The following is a 16,980-nucleotide window of genomic DNA, read 5'->3' as shown; positions in this document are numbered from 1 at the left end:
AGGGATTGCATTAAACTGAACTTTGCTTTGGGAAGGATGGTCATTTTATTTTTTTTATTATTGGGGATTCATTGAGGGTACAAAGAACCAGGTTACCTTGATTGCATTTGCTAGATAAAGTCCCTCTTATAATTGTGTCCCACCCCCAAAAGGTATGTTACACACTGTAATCCCCCACCCCCTCCCTCCTTCCCTCTCTCTGCTCTCTCCTTTGTTACCTCTCACCATGTACTAGATCATTAATTGTCCTCATATCAGAATTGAGTACATAGGATTGTTGCTTCTCCATTTTTGGATGCTTTACAAAGAAGAATGTGTTCCACTTCTATCCTTGTTAATAAAAAGTATGTAATGTCTCTATCTTTTTAATGGCTGAATAGTATTCCATGGTATACATATACCACAGAGTATTAATACATTCCTGGATTGGTGGGCATTTGAGCTGTTTCCACATTTTGGCCATTGTAAATTGAGCTGCAATACACAGTCTAGTGCAAGTGTCCTTATGGTAAAAGGATATTTTTTTCTTCTGGGTAGATGCCCAGCAGTGGGATTTCCGGATCAAATGGGATGTCTAGGTTGAGTTCTTTGAGGGTTCTCCGTACTTCCTTCCAAAAAGGTTGTATTAGTTTGCAGTCCCACCAGCAGTATAAAAGTGTCCCTTCTCTCCACATCCATGCCAGAATTTGCAGCTTTGAGATTTTGTGATGTGGGCCGTTCTTGCTGGGATGGTGGTTTTGATTTGCATTTCTCTAACAATCAGGGATGATGAACATTTTTTTCATATGTTTGTTACCCATTTGTCTGTCTTTTTTAGAGAAAGTTCTATTCATCTCTCTTGCCCATTGATATATGGGATTGTTGGCTCTTTTTATGCTGATTAATTTGAGGTCTCTGTAGATCCTACTTATCAAGTTTTTTTTCCCATTCAAAATATACAAATACCTTATCCCATTGTGTAGGTGGTCTATTTGCTTTGGCTTTAGCTGCATAGAAGCTTTTCGGTTTAATTAAGTCCCATTTGTTTATTTTTACTGTTGTTGCAATTGCCACAGAAGTGTTCTTCATAAAGTCTTTCCCTAGGCCAATATCATTAAGTGTTTTTCCCATGCTTTTTTTGAGGATTTTTATTGTTTCATGCCTTAAATTTAGGTCTTTTATTGATGTTGAATCAATTTTAGTAAACAGAGAAAGATGCGTGTCCAGTTTCAGTGTTTTACATGTGGATATCTAGTTTTCCTAGCACCATTTATTGAATAGGGAGTCTTTCTTTCCGTGTATGTTCTTGTTTGGTTTATCAAAGATTAGGTGGCTGTAAGATGTTAGTTTCATCTTCTGGTTTTTTATTTAGTTCCAGGTGTCTATGTCTCTATTTCTGTGCTAATACCATGCTGCTTTAATCACTATGGCCTTGTAGTACAGCCTAAAGCTTTTAGGCTGATGCCCCGGCTTTTTTTTTTTTTTTTTTTAATTAGGAATTGCTGGGTGGTGCCTGTGGCTCAAAGGAGTAGGGTGCTGGATCCATACTTCAGAGGTGGCAGGTTCATACCCAGCCCTGGCCCAAAAAAAAAAAAAGAAGAATTGCCCTAGCTATATGAGGTTTTTTCTGGTTCCATACAAAACAAAGAATTATTTTTCAAAAGTCTCAAAAGTATGATGTTGGTATTTTAATAGGGATGACATTGAATTTGTAGATTGCTTTGGGAAGTATAGACATTTTAACAATGTTGATTCTTCCCAGTCACGAGCATGGTGTATTCTTCCATTTCTTAATATCTTCTGCTATTTCTTTTCTTAGGGTTTCATAATTTCCTTTATAGAGGTCCTTCACCTCTGTTGTTAGGCATATTCCTAGATATTTCATTTTCATTGAAGCTACTGTGAATAAGGTTGTATCCTTAATTAGCCTCTCATCTTGGCTACTGACTTGTGGACCTTGTCTTTATATCCTGATATTTTACTGACTTTTTTGATCATTTCCCAGAGTCTTGTGATTGAGTCTTTGGTGTTCTCTAAGTATAAGATCATCTCATCAGCAAAGAGGGAGAATTTGACCTTCTCTACTCCCATAGGGATGCCCTTTAATTTCCTTCTCTTGCCTGATTGTATTGTCTAGAACTTCTAGCACTATGTTAAATAGTAGTGACAATAGAAGGCAACCTTGTCTGGTTCCAGTTCTAAGTGGAAAAAATTTCAGTTTTACTCCATTAAGTAAAATATTAGCTGTGGGTTTGTTGAAGATGGCTTCAATCAGTTTAAGAAATGTGTTGCTAATGCCTATTGTCTGCAGTGTTCAACTTAGAAAAGAATGCTTGATTTTAGCAAATGATTTTTCTGCGTCTATTGAGAGGATCATGTGGTGTTTGTTTTTGCTTCTGTTGATATGGTGAATTATGTTTATGAACGTGTGTATATTAAACCAGTCTTGCATCCTTGGGATGAAACCTGCTTGGTCATGATGTATGACTTTTTTGATGAGAAGCTGTAGTCTATTGGCTAAGACTTTTTTTTGAGAATTTTTGCATCTATATACATTAGTAAAATTCGTCTGAAGTTCTTCTTTTTAGTTGGGGTTTTCTCTGGTTTTGGTATCAGGGTGATGTTTGCTTCATAGAACATGTTAGGGAATATTTCTTACTTCTAAATATGTTGAAATAATTCATGCAGTATGGGAATAAGCTCTTCTTTGAAGGTTTGATAGAATTCTGGCATGAAGCCGTCTGGACCAGGGCATTTTTTTGTTGGGAGATTTTTTTACTGCTTCTTTGATCTTAGTACTTGAAATTGGTCTGTTCAGGAGATCTATTTCTTCCTGGCTAAGTCTGGGGAGAGGATGTGATTCCAAATATTGATCCATTTCCTTCACATTGTCAAGTTTCTGGGCATAGAGTTTCTTGTAGTATTCAGAGATTATCTCTAGTTGGGTTCAGGAAGAGATAAAAGAGGAAATCATTAACTTCCTGAGCAAAACAACAATGAAGACACAAGCTACCTAAACCTTTGGGATACAGAAAAAGCAGCCCTGAGAGGAAAATTTATCACTGTAGATGCCTACATCTGAAAAACAGAAAGAGAGTGCATCAACAAACTCACAAACTATCTTATGGAATTGGACAAAGAAGAACAATCTAAGCCTAAACCCAGCAGAAGAAAAGAAATATCTAACAGTAAATCAGAGATTAATGAAATTGGAAACAAAAAAGAATGATTCAGAAAATTAATGAAAGAAGGAGTTGGTTTTTTGAAAAAAATAAATAAAATAGATAAACTTTTGTCTAGACTAACTAGAAATAGAAAAGTAAGTTCAAATAGAAAAGTAAAATCAGAAATGATAAAGGGGAAATAACCACAGATTCCACAGAGATACAAGGATAGTCATTTAAATAATGTTATTTCTGTCCACCCATGAGAATGGAATATCTTTCTCTTTTTCAATTTTTTCATCAGTATTTTTCACTTTTCCTTGCAGATACTTTTCACTTCCTTTGTTAAATTTATTGATAGGTATTTTACCTTTTTTTGTAGCTTCTGCAAATGACATTCTCTTGCAAGTTTTTCTTCTGTAATTTAATTATTGGTATATAGAAATGCTACAGATTTTTGCAACCTGCAACTTTAGTGAATTTATTTATTGGTTCTAAAAGGGTTTTGTTAGAGAATTTTGGTGGTTTTGGTGGCAATCTGAGTGGGCCTATCTTCAAGTTCCTTGGGGGAAGTGTACAGGTGTCAGAACGGGCAAAATGATGCCCAGGTTCTTTGGTGGTGTGCTTGGGTTTTGGAGGATGGTAGCAAGGCTGGAAGGCCTCAGGTTGTGTCTAGAAGTACAGATTGTAGTAGGCAAGATGGGGCAATCCAGGACAGGGAGTGTGGGGACCCTGACCTTGGGGCTTGTGCTGGAGTACAGAGGTCCTTCTGCTGGTGGAGCTGGCATTGCTATGATCAGTCCTCCACAGGCAGCTTTTAGGCTCTAAGTGCACACAGGACTTCTAGCAGCAGTGTGTGTGTGTATGGGGATCTGTATCTGGAATGCAAACTGGAGCACAAAGAGCTTGGGTGGGGTTGGTGGTGTGGGTGGGGTTGGTGTCCACAGCTCTGAAAAGGGAAGTCTCAGTTTCTGCATGGCACTTGCTCCAGCTCCCAGCTCCAGTAGTAGTGTCTCCCACTAGTGACTCCAGCATTGTGCAGAGGTGGTGAGAGATCCCACCCTTTGTTTGCAGTCCTGAGCACAAAGGCTGTGCTGCCAGTGAAGGTAGGGCTACCACCCATGGTTCTGGAATCACAGCTCTTAATATTCCTGCCACCCCCAACTTTCAGTGGCATCAGCAGTGCAAGATGACTGACAGACATGAGAAAGAGATCTCATTCTTTGTGTGTGAGTGAAAGCACAGAGGCTCTGTGTCAGTGGGAATATGCTTGCTGCTCAAAGCCCCAGACAGGCAGTCCTCTGGCTTATCCACCCCAGTTCTCAGAGGCAGCAATAGCAGCTGTGGCTGTAGCTGTGTACAAGTGGGGGGAAGGGTTCCCACTATACCTGAGGCTGAGCACCGAAGTTGTGTGCATTTATCTTTAGAATTATTTTATCAACTTACTGAAATGATCCCTTTATCATTATATAATGATCTTCTTTGCGTATTTTTACTGTTTTTGACATAAAGTCTGTTCGATCTGGTATTAATATAGCTATACCTGCTTGTTTTAGGATTTTGTTTTTATAGACTATCTTTCTCCATCCCTTTACTTTCAGCCTGTGTGTGTATTTTCAGGTAAAGCATGTTTCTTCTAAGCAGCATATGGCTGGATTGTGCTTTCTTACCCAGTCAGCCAGTCTGCAAGTGGAGAATTTATTCCACTTACGTTCAAAGTTATTATGAGTCTAAACATAGAAGTCCTTCAGATTATGCATAAGGCTGAGCACAGAGGTCCCTGCACTGACGGGGGCAGGATCACTGCTCTGGGGTGCATGTGCGTATGTGGAGAGGGTAATAAATCCCACTTTCTGATCATGACCTTTAGCACAGAGTTTGTGCCATTGTCAAGGGTGGGGTCACTTCTCACAGATGCAGACACAGAGCGCTTGTGCTCTGGAAATCACACACTATGGTTTCCTTTGTCCTAGGGGCTACCTCTTGTGCACTGCTCTATTCTTTCCTTGGGAGTCAGACCTTGTATAGTGTAGAGTACTGGGAACCCTATAGCAGCTTTGGGCCAGCCACTGCTGTACCACTATAGTTCTCTGGGTGCAAGTGAAGGGTGATGGTGGATGTCCTGATATGCAGTTGTATGGAGGCTGTGCTTCCCAGGGTGAGATGCAGCTTGGGGAATTCTGTGTTCTTGTGGTGGTACTACAATGCCTCTGCTTAGGTCTCAGGGTGCATGACTCGGTGTGAGTTTCTGGTCCAGTGAATGCCCTCACAGAGTCTCCAGATCACTGCCCATGCTAGTCTCAGAGTTTGGTAGGTAGAAGATCTATCCTGAGATTAGGATTGCAGTAGTCAATGGTGGGATGTGAAAAACCCACTGAGGCTTTTTCATTTACCCCTTACCCACAATAGGGAGACAGTTGGGGCTTCTGGTTGAGCTGGCTGCTCACTTCCTTCTCCTTCTGTCCTCCAGGGTTTCCCTAGGTCTCCTATGTTAAACTTTAGTGTTCCCTCCTAGATGTTCTACTCGAGGTATGATTATTCACAATTTCCTCTTTCTGAAGTGGGTGAATGTCTCATGTTTCTAGTCAGCCATCTTGAACCCATCAATTTGATATTTAAAAGTGTCATTTATACTAAAAAATAAACATGCTGTCAACTACTCTATCATATTCTAATTTTCTTGAGGGTGAGGGAAATGACCTTGTTCAACTTTGTATTCCCTGTGCTTAAGTGTGTCTGTTATTTAGAAGGAGGATAATAAATGTTTCTGAAATATAAATGTATAAATAAATAAATAAATCCCATTGCTAATATGTTAGAATACAAGTCCATAGAGCTCAGTAATAATTGCCAAGTGTTTATGGAATAACTATGAAATCAGTGCCAGAAAGAGGTAGCAAGGTGATCAAATAGTCACTACTCAATCCAAAGCAATAAATTTGGTATCTAAAGGGAACATGATGCCTACAGCAATAGACATCATTTGGACTTGGTTGTGGAACAATCAGACAGCACCACTGAAACACTTTTTTTTTTTCTGTGAAAACATCCACATTCATTCCTGTAATGTAAATATGTACAGTCTAAGGGATACGTTTTTGGAAATGTAATACGCAGAAAGCACTGGGGTGTAATGAATAATTGTATAACAAAATGTTGGTAAACAAAAGAGATATAGGAAATAAATGTCAGAGACAAATAAGAAAACTAACAAACTTAAAAAGGGAAAATGCTTTTTTATTCTTCTTACTTTGTTTACTTAAAAATGATGCCAAAAGGATCTCTCTCTAAAGAATAGAATAATTTAGTCTGTCATTGAAACTTAACTCTTTGTTTGACATTGGTGTGGATTTTGTTTTCCTGAATCCCTAAGTAGATATAGTTATTTAAATGTCATACAGGCAACATGAAAAAGGAAAAAAAATAAAATCTATCTTTTATCTTGAGAGAGTTTGGGATCCCAAAAGAATTAATTAGTTATTTCTACTTTGTAATTATATGGAGACTGAAGAAAGTTACTGAATATTTTGGAAATATGGTATTTGCGTCTTTCTTTGTTTTTATTTTTCTCTTTATAATTTTTATTGATTTTAATTAGACAATTCTCTGTTTATGAGAGACTGGAGGAAATTTAATATCCCCAAAAGCAAACAAAACTGAGAGAAAACCTTTAACAAAATTCATTCCTTGGATTGTACTTTCCTAATATAATTTGGGTATTTGTCCCTTTCCAAATCTCATGTTGAAATTTGGTCTCAAATGTTGGTGATGGTGGTGGATCTTCCTTGATGGGCTAGTGCCCTTCTGGTGGTAATGACTGGGTTCTCCATTAGTTCATGCCATAGCTGGTTGTTATAAAAGAGCCTGGCACTTCCCTCCCCCCACTGCTTCTCTCAATATATGACATATCTGGTCCACCTTCACCTTCTGCCATACAAGCTTCCTGAAGACCTCAGCAGAAGTGAATGCTGGTACCATGCTTCTCGTACAGTTTGCAGAACCATGAGTTGAATGAACTTCTTTTCTTTATAAATTACCCAGTCTTGCATATCCCTGTATAGCAATGGGAAAGAGACTAACATATTTGCATTTATGATTTGAGGTTTTCCTTTTTTCCCCCTTAAGACAGATTTGATATAGAAAAAGTGCACCCCTGGAGAGTGTGCTAAGCTTCCACAGCTCTTGTCTGAAGAGAATGGTGTTTCATTAATTTCATGTGAAATCTTCTGATGTGACAGTATAATTATAATATTATACAGCTTAGCTAGATGGCTTTAAATGATCTGCCAGTACAACCCCAGAAATGAAAGGTCATGCAGGGTACAAAGAGTCTTCAAGATTCCATTTTGAAAACTAAGTACTCTTGGCAAGGGACAAAATTGCTAATGTGCTTCTATATTTGAGGTGACTTCATTGCTCACAAGGTACCTTACAGCTCAGTGTGATGTGTCTAATTCTTTGAAATGCCAATCAGTACAGTTTATACCTCTCTTTGCTTTAGATAAGAACTTAGGGTAAATGTACCTATCAAAAAGATATTACAGATAAGAAAGAAGAAAGACTTCATGCTTTAGTATGAAGGGGGAGGAATGTAGTTCTGGATACTAGAAATTTACTCACAACAAAGTGGACACCATTTGCCATTGGGTGGGCAAAACTTTTGTCTAATGAAAGGCTTTCTTTAGCTAACACTGAGAGTACACTGATATTCAGAACTTTCAAGAAGGCTTTAATTGGCTATTTCAGTATTTTTCATTTGGATCTATACACATCCATTAATTTCCTAGCATATTGGACCTCCTACTATTTTTAATGCAGGTTATAGGTAAAAGGGAACCATAATAATCTTAGCACAGTGAGAAATCAAATTTCTTACTCTCTGGTATATGCAGGTCTCTACTCTACAGCACAGCACTCAATTTTCACCCCCTCACCACAGTTGTAAAGAAAGGAGAATTCAATCAAGAAACGCTGGGGTTGGGAAACCAGAACTCAGCTTTTGTTATTTCCAGTTTGATATTATTTTTTTCCCTCTCCAGAAGGCTAAAGCAATCAGTAAGTGAGTAGAAAGTCTCAAATTAGTTGTATGACAACCTTAAGAGATAAAACATATAATTTTAATTTTTTTTCAGTTGCTTGTATTAGGGAAATAGTTACAGAATGCTAATGGTACATTGTGGGGAAAATAAGTTGAACTAAAAGTTCATTTGTCCCGCGGCGCCTGTGGCGCAAAAGAGTAGGGTGCCCGGCCCCATATATTGGAGATGGCTGGTTCAAACTCAGCCGTGGCCAAAACTGCAAAATAAATAAATCGATAAATAAAAGTTTATTTGTTGTCTGACTATAAATAATTGCTTTGGAGTCATTGGACATAGATGTATTCATTTATAAAGTGAAGATGGACTCTCTCTATATGATTACATGAAGTACATTTAATAAAAAAAAAAGTTCATTTAAGTCCCGAAATTTATTGACACCCGGGTTTACATGTCTATCACCTTAGAATCAGTGTGCTGTGGAAGGCTAAAAGATTGGTGAACACTTTCCTTCTTATTCAGTTTGTATTTCCTCAGAATGAAAACTTAAAAATAACAAGTACTATTTGCAGGACATTCCAAAGATAGTGCAAAATTTAGGAGCTTTCAAAAAGTTCATGCCTTAATTTTCTCTGTTGGCACAGTCAACATTAATGAGATTTGCCCAACTCATGATACTATGAATTAAGGATACTTAGTAGAAAAATAATCTGCTACGGATGGTATAAGTCTTGAGGATCTAAGTATTTTAAGAATGCAATTTTATAATGTTATTGATGCATTGAATAGCAATAGCAATCAGGAATATTTTGGTACATTTTGGGAGATTATCAATCTCAAATTATTAAGTTCTTTCAAAGAACAGAATTTTCATATAATTCTCTGGGTTGGTATGAGGTACACTTTGCCATTATGCTAACATTAGCCCTTTAAAAATCCATTCATTTAGTTTTATATAGAATTTAAGCATATGAAGTAAGAATATTAAGTAATATGAATTTTACATGTTCCTTTGAATTTTGGGAAAAATCTTTTTAAAATTTTTATTTATTTTTTAATTTCAGAATATTATGGGGGTATAAGTGTTTTGGTTACATGAATTGCTTTTGTCAATTGCAGAATATTAGAAGGTACCCATGTCCTGTTCACATACTTTGTTTTTGTACAGACTAAGTCAAAATTGTAAGTGCCCTTCACCAATCTTTTGATGATGACACAAGGGCTTACTCTAAATCTGAGACTTATAATTGAAGATTTATAAGATTTTTATAGGCCATGTATAGGCCATGTGTATATAATTAATGAATTTATTTATTTATTTATTATTTATCTTTAAAGTGGAGTTAAGAACTTAAAAATACAATCTAATAAAATTGACTGTAAAATATTTCTTTTTTTTATTATTTTGCAAAACATTTGTAGACATCTTATAATAATTGACAGCAATTTTTTAGTGATTTATATTTATTGAATCTTTGTAAAGGATTCAGCTTAATTTTTATTAAACTAGCAATCACTTTCATGTTTAGATTTCATAAATTTATATAAAGCTCATTTCACTATTTTATAATCAAATTATTTTATTTAATTGATTTATGTTATCATGGTTGACAAACACAATCACAACTGTTACCATCAGGTTTGGGGATGTGGGATAATTTTTGTGTCTATCCTGACATATCTATAAGTAAAACATGCAGCCAATTTATCCAAATTCTATTAATTGCTTCTAACATGTAATAGTCTATAATTAAGGAAGCCAACAAATTCTCAGCTAGCTGGACATCATTGAAAAATTACCTTAATCTTTTTTTATTTTGTTTTCATCTGAGTCCAGGGAATTCTATTGGAATATTTGTAATATAATGAAGGAGCTAAAGAAATTTTACCTCAAAATATATAACTACTTAACATAAAATATATTTTGAATTAAAGGCTATTCACTATCAGAAAGCATTATTGATTGGAAGGGGCTGACTGTCTATCTGCATAAAACCAGACTGACATGATAGAGAGATCAAAAGGGACAATTGACTTCCTTTCCACCCTGAATGCTGGCAGACTAGGCCCAAACCATTTGAAATACAATATCTGTCTCTCAGGTTAATTTAGAAGTCAATCTGTTTTCCCCACCTACTCATCTCCCCAGCAACCACTTGCCACTCCTATACTCCACCTTCTCCCCCTCCCTTCAAAAAGGCATTTATAAAAGTATCTGACCATCATTGAGACATTGAGTAATCATTTTTGTGGTTCCCTCTGTACACATGGTATTTGGAAATAAACCTTTCTCTTATTAATCTGCCATAATTGTGAGTTGATCTTTCAGTGAACCAACCAAGGGAAGAGGGCAGGTTTCTCTGCGTGATCCCTACAATATTCTGAATGTTTGCCTTAAAAAATTAAATTTGTAATCAACAGTCAGATTTGGCTACATGAATGTCAGTACTTTCAAGTCATCAGGAACCTGAAGTCCTTGAGAACTTAAGGACTCTCAAGGAAGCATAGATTGAAGGGGCAATTACTGCTCCAATCTACAATATGAATTGTCTCATCTGAAGATTCTGAAACTATAACAAAAGAATTCTAGAAATTTAACCAATATAGATGAGAGAGGATACTGGAGAGGGGTGAGGTCCGGGAGAACAGCTCTTCTCAGGGAGACCACGAGGATACACCTGCAGGGCCCTCTCCATGGTGATTCAGCTCTTGGGAATGTATAGGCTTAACCTCCTGGAACCTGGAAATTTCCAAGTTCTGTGAAATCCTGTAGTTCTATGGGGGCTGGAGTAGCAACTCCCACTTGATTCAAACTGGCCAATGGGAAGGGTACCTGTGGGGTCGAACTTTTTGACTGTCAATAAAAAGGGAAGGACCAAGCCATTCGGGGAGCATGGCCATTTGGAAATCTTCTATGCCATAAGCTCCCAGCTGATGAATAAAGCCCTTCTTTTTATAACTATGGTGTTTGGGTGCTCTTTCTCTCCATTAGGCCTCTTCTTCCTGCAACATAGATAAGAAGATATTCATCATTTCTGTGATACAGATCACACTGCCAAGTAAAATCTTAGACTATTTTATGTCTTAATAGTTTTCCTTTCACAAGGAAGTCAGGAAATGCTTTCAACTAAGACTGAATTTGAAAGAAAGATTTTAAAATTCTCTGTTTGCTGATGATATGATCAGCAAACTTAGAAAATCCTAAAGACTCCAAAACACTCCTGATAAAGGAATTCAGTAAAGTTTCAGGATACAAAATCAATGTATAAAAATCAGTAGCATTTCTATGCACCAATAATTATCTGGCTGAAATTCAAATCAAGAAGTCAATCCCATTTACAGTATTACGAGCAATTATCTAGGAATACATTTAACCAAAGATATGAAATATATCAATAAGGAAAATTGTAAAACACTGATGAAAAAATTGTAGGTGACACAAACAAATGGAAAAACATCCTATGTGCATGGATCAGAAGAATCAATATCATTACAGTGACCATACTGCCGAAAGAAATCTACAGAATCAATGTAATTCCTATCAAAACACTAAATGTCTTTTTTCACCAAATTGGGGAAAAAAATCATAAAATTCATATGAAACCAAAAAAAAAATCCTGAATAGTTAAAGCAATTGTGAGCAAAAAACAAATCTGGAGGCATCAAATTCTTTATATTATACTACCAGTCTATAGCAACCAAAACAGCACAGTATGGGTACAAAACTAAACACATAGATCAGTGAAACAGAACAGAGAACTCAGAAATACTGATCTTTGAAAAAGCAGACAAAAGCATTTACAGGGTAAAGGATAAATGGTGTTGGGAAAATCGGATTGTCATATACAGAAGAATAAACTGGATCTCTATCTCTTACCATATGCAAAAGTTAATTCAAGATAGATTAAAGAATTATGTAAGACCTAAAACTAAAAGTACCAGAGGAAGACCTAGAAAAAACTATTCTGGCTACTGGCCTAGGCAAAAATTTATGGCTATTATTCAAAAGCAAATGCAACAAAAACAAAAAAAAACAAATGGGATCTAAACTACAAAGTTTTGTACAAGAAAACAAATAATCAACACAACCTGAAGAATAGGAGAAAAATATTGGTAAACTATGCATCTGATAAAGATTAATAACCAGAATCTACAAGGAATGCAAACAACTCAATAATAACAATAAGAAGAAATAACCCCATGTGAAAATGGGGAAAGGAGGACATAGACAGACATTTTTCAATAGAAGACATATAAATGGCCAAAAAGCTTGTGAAAAAATGTCCAACATCACTAATCATCGGAGAAATTAAAGCTATCTTTTGATAGTCAGAATGGCTTTTTTTTTTGGAGACAGAGTCTTGCTTTGTCACCAGGGCTAGAGCACCATGGCCTCAACCTAGCTCACAGCAACCTCAAGCAATCCTCCTGCCTCTGCAACACAGTAGCTGAAACTACAGGCACCAACCAGGATAGTTGGCTAATTTTTCTATTTATACAGACTAAATCTCACTCTTATTTAGGCTGGTATCAACTCGTAAGCTCAACTCATCCTCCTGCCTTGGCCTTCCAGAGTGCTAGGATTACAGGCATCAGCTACCATGCTCAGCACAGAATGGCTATTAGTAAAAAGTCAAAATTTAACAGATGTTGGTAAGGGTATGAAGGAAAGAGAAAGTTTATGATGGAAATGTAAACTAGTATAACCTCTAGAGAAAACAGTATGGAGATTTCTCAGAGAACTAAAGGAGAACTATTATTTGATCCAGCAATCCCACTGCTGACTACCCAAAGGAAAAGAAATCCTTGTGTAAAAAAAAGATGCTTGCACATCTATGTATATCACAGCAGTATTCAAAATAGTAACGATATGGAAGCAGCCTAAGTGTCTATCAACAAGTAATTGGATAAAGAAAATGTGGACACTCAATGTAATGTTATTTAGCTATTGAAAAGAATGAAATCAGGTCTATGCAGTAACATGGACGTAACTGGAGACCATTATCTTAACTGAAATAATCCAGAAACAGAAAGTCAAATATTACATGTTCTTACTTATACGTAGAAGCTAAATAATGTGTCCTCATGGCTAAAGAGTGTAGAATAGATGTTGGAGACTCAGAAGGATAAGATGGTGTGTGTGTGGGGGGGTGGGGTGGGGGTGGAGAGTGAGAAATTAATAGGTACAATCTATGTAATTAGGATGGTGATTACACTAAAAGTCCACCTTCACTAAGATGCAATATATTCATGGAACAAGACTGCATTTGTACCCTTTACATTTACACAAAGAAAAAGCAATCTTAGAATGTTTTATATCTTAATGATTTTCCCTTCAGATGGGAGTTATGAAATGTTTTCAGAAAAGACTTATTTGTAGGGTGGTGTCTGTAGCTCAGGGGGTTGGGTGCTAGCCACATACACGGAGGCAGGCGGGTTTGAACTGGGCCAGGCCTGCTAAACAACAATGACAACTCCAACAACAACAACAACAAAATAGCTGGGCATTGTGGTAGGTGCCAGTAGTCCCTGCTACTTGGGAAGCTAAGGTAAAAGAATAGCTAAAGCCCAAGAGTCTGAGGTTGCTCTGAGCTCTGACACACGGCACTCTACCAAGGGTGACATAATGAGAATCTGTCTCAAAAATAAATAAATAAATAAATAATAAAAAGAAAGAAAGAACAAGAAAAAATAATAAACGTATTTGTAAAGAAAGATTTTCACATAGATTTTATTTGTGAACATCTTTTTGAATCAGCTTTTTTTGAATCTATTCAATTCAACAATATATGCATGCCTACCATCAGGATATAGGGAAGGAATAAGAAAGAGATAGATTATTCTCTTTCTGAAAACCAAAACAGAATCTTCAAAATACAAACCACCACCACAGCAGCAAAGCAAAGAGAAAACAAACCTTCTCTTGACCTCACTGTCTACTCCAGCCCTGGCCTCATTTCTTAACTTCCTTTACAGCAAAATGCTTAGAGAGAGTCACCCATCCTTGCTATCTCTGATTCTTTTTCTCCTGTTTTCTTTTGGATTCACTCTAAAACAATTATCTTTTCCAATAGTTTGTTGAAACCGTTTCTGTGATGATGAATGAGGACTCCACATTGTGAATTCCAGTGGTAAATTCACAGTCCATATTTCTTGTGACCTACTGGCAGAATTTGGCTCAGTTTTGTGCCCTGTCCTTGGATATGTATTTTTCACCTGGTTTCTGAGACACCGTGAAGTTCCTAGTTCACTGTCTATCGTGTCAGTCACTCTTTCTAAGTCTGAGTTTTCAATTTCCAATCTCCCTAAACATTAAAGCATACCAGGGAACAATCTTCCTCACTCCTATAACCTCTGTAGTTCTTACCATTTTCAAAGTTTTATCATCCACATGTTATTGATGCCTAAAATTGTATATCAAGCCTGTTCATCACCCCTAAAATTCAGCCTTAATACTTTACTTCTTATTAAGTGTTTGGATTATCTAATAGCAATCTCAAAATCAACTTGTGCCAAACTGAATTCTTGATCTTCCCTCTAAACTTCTCACCCGCCTTCCCCATTTGAACAAATGACTGCATCTTCCTTCACATTGCTCAAATAAAAAATCTTGGACTTATCACAGTTTAGGGTAAATCTCACATCCTACCTTCTCAAAAGTCCTGTCTTCTTTGCCTTCAGAATATGTCCAGAATCCAAACAGTTTTCATCACTTCCCCTGCTCACCAACCTGCCTTTTGCCTGGATTTTTGCCAATAATCCCCTACTATGCTCCCTCTGATCTTCATTCAGCAGTCTATCTCTGCAGAGAGGATAGAGTGGTTCTTCTAAATGACACGTGAGATCTTTGTACTCTTCTTTTGGAAACCTTTAATGGCTCTATTCCGTCTCAGTTTCAACCTGACCATGTGGTCCTAACCAATTTGTCTCTCTGACAAGGGCAAACACATTTTTGCCTTGGTTCCTTACTTTGCACTGGCTGTTCCCTCAGCCTGGAATACTTTCCTTTATTTTATGCATGTAGATAGCCTTTTCACTTTTTCAGATTTTGCACAAGTAATATTTTAACACTGAGACCTTCATTGCATTGACTACTTAAAATAGCCATCTCTCCCTTTCCAAAATTATTCACTCTTTTCCTTGCTTCATTTTCTTTATTTTTCTTATAGAAAATACATTACTATTTACTATCGAACATATGAGCCAATTAACAGGAATATGTGTTATATTATACCGAATAATACTTGGTATTATATTTTATGATCTATGAGAATAGCTTATGTAAAATATAAAAGAACAGCCTTCCTTTTGCCATTTATATTCAGAAGAAGCATGTTCCTTAATTTAAAATGACTGATTGGTGCAGGAAGAAGGGAGTGGAAAGAGGCTTCTCCTCTCCAGCAAAGCTGTAGTCACCTTGTTGCACTTGAATAGTCAAAAAAAAAAAAAAAAAAAAGAAAAAATAATCATTACTGGGATTTCATTTAGGCAACTTGTGACATACTTGATAAATACCAATTACAACTCAGAAAGTGTAGCTCTAGGCATTAACAATCCATTTTCACATTTCAAAGCTAAGTTTCAGATAGTTATCTGACCATTTATATTTTTGAAAGTAACATTGGAGTCAATAGTCAGTGATACTAAAAACTACCATGTTTGAGAACCCTACATGAGCTACAGGATTTTTGTTCATATGATTTATATAGCATGCCTATCTCAGTTAGTGATCTCACCAACTGTGCAGTGTCGCTATTGTTAGCTTGGTTTCCAAGACGAGAAACCTGAGGCTTGGAGGGCTGTAGAATTTGTTTTTTGATACACATGGTGAGGGGCAGGCCCTTTTGACAGCCAGCCACATGCCCTTCCCAATCACTGTAGCTTGTATAAAACAACAATGGATGCGTGGATTGCAGTGTCCAGAAGTTTATGTTTCAAGTCTCAAAATAAATTTTCATTTATTTTGGAAATAAAATCTTTTCATGTGTGGAAAGAGTATAAATATTGTGGTGCAAAGAGCATAAATGTTAACTTCTAGTTAACAAAATAAATAGATAAATAATAATTAAACAATACCTTCTCCCCACCATACGCACTTTGCCAGCATGATAGGCAAATTTAGGAAAGTCGTGTCTGATCTTTAAGAAATCACACGCTAATGATGTGTGCTAATAAACATGAGTCACTTATTTATTCTTCAATTTCTTATTTACGGACTGATCTGATTCATTTATAGGCATATGAAATATACATGGCTATCTTTCCACTTTGTGTTATTTTTAGATGTATTGCCCGTATGATGGAAAAGGACAAGTTTGGTTTTCTTTTTTTAAATCAAAGTCATTCAGGGATTGCTTAAGCCCAGGAGTTTCAGGTTATAGTGAGTTCTAGTTACGTCACTGGACTCCAGTGGTGGTACTCCTGTCATGTAAATGACAGAGTAGACCTTGTCTCTAAAAAAAGAGAAAAAATTCAGGATTTTGTGTAGGATGAATACGTCTCAATGGGTAGTCGTTGTTCTTCATCATTCCTTATACTGGACATCACAAATGAGCTCAAGGCAAGAGTAAAATCACAAATGATCTCCAGGCGAGAGTAAACTCTTGACAGAGCTTCTAGCAGTGTGGGAGACAGAAACACATTTTTCCCTTTGTTTTTAAATGACTGAGCTCAAGAACATAGTTCATGAATCCAAATAAAATTTCGTAAAATAGTCATCTGCAGGAAATGAGAGGGAAAATTAATGTGAATGGAAAGGACACTGGTTGCCTAAGATACCTGTGGAACATAGCATGAGTCTA

The sequence above is a fragment of the Otolemur garnettii genome, unplaced genomic scaffold, assembly GCF_000181295.1.
Source record: "Otolemur garnettii isolate 467f Iridium unplaced genomic scaffold, OtoGar3 scaffold00008, whole genome shotgun sequence".
NCBI classification, from domain to species: Eukaryota; Metazoa; Chordata; class Mammalia; order Primates; family Galagidae; genus Otolemur; species Otolemur garnettii.
Note: the sequence above shows the minus strand (reverse complement) of the source record.